This window comes from Schistocerca nitens, unplaced genomic scaffold (assembly GCF_023898315.1).
Source record: "Schistocerca nitens isolate TAMUIC-IGC-003100 unplaced genomic scaffold, iqSchNite1.1 HiC_scaffold_271, whole genome shotgun sequence".
Lineage (NCBI taxonomy): Eukaryota > Metazoa > Arthropoda > Insecta > Orthoptera > Acrididae > Schistocerca > Schistocerca nitens.
In genome coordinates this window covers 2,501-7,500 of record NW_026045811.1, presented here as the reverse complement: position 1 = coordinate 7,500, position 5,000 = coordinate 2,501, and the positions used below count along the sequence as shown (strand labels likewise).

Here is a 5,000-nt window from a genome sequence, read left to right as displayed (position 1 = left end):
GCCACCGACGGGCACACGAACGACATCTCTCGGAATGTGAGTACACTACATTGACATCCAGCCCATAAACGACACCTCCATCTACAGGAATTCAAGGAAACTACGCCAAGCATACTGCCAAAACACAGCACCGCCATCTATGCAAATACGACGAAACCACATGCAATACCTCCATCTACGCGCATCTGACAACACTACATCCACCATGTCGAGCGCACCACAAAAATTAACGCCATCTGTCGATCTCCCACAACATGACCCCTGGAACGACGATACCGCCACCTATGAGACACAAGCTGACTACGACATCGCTGGGCCGACAGTACACATTTTTCGACCCCACGCACCAAGACTGCATCCTCTGACCACCCCAGGAGCCCCGACGCCAGTGCCTGCGCCGCAGAAAGTGGTCGACCGACAATCACTCCACCCGCACCCGTACGTGCTCCACCCCAACAGCCCACCTCGCAACTCCAGCGGATGAACGGCGGACTCTTCTCGCAGTCGTAAGTTGCAAACCACCCCTATATCGTCCGTTTCATGAAGAGTTTTATCCAAGATGCGAAATTCCCGCTGTCCCCACACATGCTCTAAGTCTGTGCGCGATTGCGTTGCTCACAGTACGGATTCCGATGCCGAGCGATCAGCTAGAAAGCGCCCCAACCATGTCGATCCCCATGGGCGTTGCACTCGCAGTCGCAAAGACTCTGGGCAATGGCTAAAAGCGCTCCGCAATATATTACTCAGACGGGTAATGACGGTCCGAGCGCTCAGTGTCAGGAGAGCTTTCCTGAGCCCTGACCCACAGGCAGGGTGTAGCGTATCCCACCCGCAGACATGTGACGTTGTCACACGACCAGTTGTCACTAATCGACTGATTGCCGATAATCGTATGCCATACACCGGGGAAAGCTGCCGCAAGGGGTAGCTACGTAGTGCAGTCGCACCTCTACTACTGTACAGAGATAGAACACCGCGTGACCGCAACCAGATTAAACTGATACATGGCGCTGATTACTAATAGATGCAGAGCCATCGGAATATAGATGGCATACGACATACAACAGTCCCTATACATGCTGACAGTCTGTGCACACATGCGAACTACACGTCACCCAGACACTCTATCACACACTACTCTCTGGCTGTAACAGACACAGACAAGATATCTAAGCACCAGCATGGAACAACATCCAGTGCATCCTCTCCGCCACATTACACCATTCACACTATGATAACAAAACCAGGAGGTCCACCCCAAAAACAGAATATCTCACTCTTCCAACAACCATCATTACTCAGATAAGCCACAAACACCCACACATGTCCTAGACAGGGGTGCAACCAACACCACCACACTGCCTTGTCTCACAGCATATAAGCAATGGCAGGAATGAAAGACACAGGCCTGCCACTCCCTTGCCACACCCACGCAACCGGCGCACCACCTCCCCTGAGAGAAAGATGCATCCTGACGTGACACATCTCAGGGTGCCTCAGGCGTCCACTTACCATCATCACTATGAACGAACCTCGTCCCCTCCCCCCTCATACACCATCCCTTAACCTAACCTATGTTGCACCTTAACCTAACCTATGTTGCACCTTAACCTAACCTATGTTGCACCTTAACCTAACCTATGTTGCACCTTAACCTAACCTATGTTGCACCTTAACCTAACCTATGTTGCACCTTAACCTAACCTATGTTGCGCCTTAACCTAACCTATGTTGCGCCTTAACCTAACCTATGTTGCGCCTTAACCTAACCTATGTTGCGCCTTAACCTAACCTATGTTGCGCCTTAACCTAACCTATGTTGCGCCTTAACCTAACCTATGTTGCGCCTTAACCTAACCTATGTTGCGCCTTAACCTAACCTATGTTGCGCCTTAACCTAACCTATGTTGCGCCTTAACCTAACCTATGTTGCGCCTTAACCTAACCTATGTTGCGCCTTAACCTAACCTAAGTTGGGGCTTAACCTAACCTAAGTTGGGGCTTAACCTAACCTAAGTTGGGGCTTAACCTAACCTAAGTTGGGGCTTAACCTAACCTAAGTTGGGGCTTAACCTAACCTAAGTTGGGGCTTAACCTAACCTAAGTTGGGGCTTAACCTAACCTAAGTTGGGGCTTAACCTAACCTAAGTTGGGGCTTAACCTAACCTAAGTTGGGGCTTAACCTAACCTAAGTTGGGCCCTAACCTAACCTAAGTTGGGCCCTAACCTAACCTAAGTTGGGCCCTAACCTAACCTAAGTTGGGCCCTAACCTAACCTAAGTTGGGCCCTAACCTAACCTAAGTTGGGCCCTAACCTAACCTAAGTTGGGCCCTAACCTAACCTAAGTTGGGCCCTAACCTAACCTAAGTTGGGCCCTAACCTAACCTAAGTTGGGCCCTAACCTAACCTAAGTTGGGCCCTAACCTAACCTAAGTTGGGCCCTAACCTAACCTAAGTTGGGCCCTAACCTAACCTAAGTTGGGCCCTAACCTAACCTAAGTTGGGCCCTAACCTAACCTAAGTTGGGCCCTAACCTAACCCACGTTGCGCCCTAACCTAACCCACGTAATTGTTTGTTATATGAATCTAGAAATTCGTGTAGCGTTGCCTAATCGCAACCCTCTCAACATAGTTCGCTGCGCGCACACTCTGGTGTCCTGCGTATTGAATCATGTTACGGTGCCTACCCTCACAACATCTAGCGAGTGTTGCGTACGTTCCACATGGTCCCGCTATCCACTGTAATGTGTACTGCTATAAGACGTATATCGCCCCCCCCCCCCCCCCCCCCTCCCCTGTCGCCTCTAGTTCGTCAGTCAGGAGTTTGCGTGTTCAATGAGCTTCGCAGCTGTGCAATGGCATCGGCATACGTACGCGGGCCACCTTCCACGTGTTCTCTCGTGCATACGTCGCAGCATGTATGTGGACTGATGTGGCGTGTCGTGACTCATAACATCCAGGCATGCAAGACCCATTGAATTCGCAAATGTAGATGGACGTCTACGTTTGCTGCCCAAGTTACGCAAATGAACTGGAAATCCGTTGTTGCGCGGTTGTTCGCGCTGGAGGTGAATCGTTGATATCGACGATCGGTACAGGTATTAACCGGTTGCTTCAGCGACACCCGTCATACCCACGAACGTGAGTGGGCATGTGGGTATGAAGCGATACGCGGCGGTGGCTGGGTGGGACCGTCCCCGGCCGGTGAGGGGGGGGCGCCCGGCGTGCTGGCCGCGCGCTGCGTGGGCGCACGCGCGGCAGCCGGCTGGTGGGGGCGCCCAGTGGCAGGCGCGCCGGCTGACGGACGCGGCAGGCGGCGCATCTGCGTGCCGGCGCACCCAGCGCGCGGCGCCGTGCGGCCAAAGTGGGTCCTCCCGGGCCCGGTGCGAAGCGCGGTGGACATCTGCAGTGTGCTGGTCCGATTGAGGACTGTGTGCGTTGAGGATGCGCCGCCGCCCGGCACTCGGCGCCGCGACGCCGTCTGCTGCTCGGTCGCCCCCGCGGTTCTCGCAGGTGGTTTGTATCGCAGCTGTGCGGATGTGTTGGCGCGTGCGCTGTGCTGGGAGAGTTCGCTTTGGCACCCAAGTGGGGCTCTGCCCCTCTGTGGCGCTGGCGTTGGAGCTGCCCGGTCACTGTTTGTGGCCGCGTGTTGTCTCCCGCCGGCAACACCACGACAGCACGCTCCCGGGCCTCTGTCGGCAGCGGCAAGCTCAGTTGGGAGCACGGGTGGTCGCACTGAAAGCGTCTACTCGCCTATCTCCGGGCGATTGCGCCTCTCTCGAACCCGACCAAGTACTTAGGACGGCGCTGCGCGCCGCCGGGACCTGAGAGGGTTTCGAGGTGTATCGTGCAGGGGAGCCCAGCCTCCTCCTGTTTGCAGAATAATTGAGCGGACGCTTGCGTGTTCGCGCGGGCCTCCGGGACACACTCCCGGGCGGCCGGCTGCTCAGCTCTAGTTGACGCAGCTCCCTGGTTGATCCTGCCAGTAGTCATATGCTTGTCTCAAAGATTAAGCCATGCATGTCTCAGTACAAGCCGCATTAAGGTGAAACCGCGAATGGCTCATTAAATCAGTTATGGTTCCTTAGATCGTACCCACGTTACTTGGATAACTGTGGTAATTCTAGAGCTAATACATGCAAACAGAGTCCCGACCAGAGATGGAAGGGACGCTTTTATTAGATCAAAACCAATCGGTCGGCTCGTCCGGTCCGTTTGCCTTGGTGACTCTGAATAACTTTGGGCTGATCGCACGGTCTTCGTACCGGCGACGCATCTTTCAAATGTCTGCCTTATCAACTGTCGATGGTAGGTTCTGCGCCTACCATGGTTGTAACGGGTAACGGGGAATCAGGGTTCGATTCCGGAGAGGGAGCCTGAGAAACGGCTACCACATCCAAGGAAGGCAGCAGGCGCGCAAATTACCCACTCCCGGCACGGGGAGGTAGTGACGAAAAATAACGATACGGGACTCATCCGAGGCCCCGTAATCGGAATGAGTACACTTTAAATCCTTTAACGAGTATCTATTGGAGGGCAAGTCTGGTGCCAGCAGCCGCGGTAATTCCAGCTCCAATAGCGTATATTAAAGTTGTTGCGGTTAAAAAGCTCGTAGTTGGATTTGTGTCCCACGCTGTTGGTTCACCGCCCGTCGGTGTTTAACTGGCATGTATCGTGGGACGTCCTGCCGGTGGGGCGAGCCGAAGGCGTGCGACCGCCTCGTGCGTGCTCGTGCGTCCCGAGGCGGACCCCGTTGAAATCCTACCAGGGTGCTCTTTATTGAGTGTCTCGGTGGGCCGGCACGTTTACTTTGAACAAATTAGAGTGCTTAAAGCAGGCAAGCCCGCCTGAATACTGTGTGCATGGAATAATGGAATAGGACCTCGGTTCTATTTTGTTGGTTTTCGGAACCCGAGGTAATGATTAATAGGGACAGGCGGGGGCATTCGTATTGCGACGTTAGAGGTGAAATTCTTGGATCGTCGCAAGACGAACAGAA

The 5,000-nt window shown here is 54.0% G+C and overlaps 1 non-coding gene across 1 annotated transcript in view; it reads left to right on the top strand.

Moving 5' to 3' along the window:
• Window positions 1-3,967: 3,967 nt before the first annotated feature.
• The window catches only part of LOC126224817 (small subunit ribosomal RNA), a 1,909-nt gene continuing 876 nt past the window's right edge, over window positions 3,968-5,000 (top strand). Inside the window, exon 1 of the ribosomal RNA XR_007543568.1 lies at window positions 3,968-5,000. This exon is cut by the window's right edge and continues 876 nt beyond it. This is a non-coding gene — a ribosomal RNA (small subunit ribosomal RNA).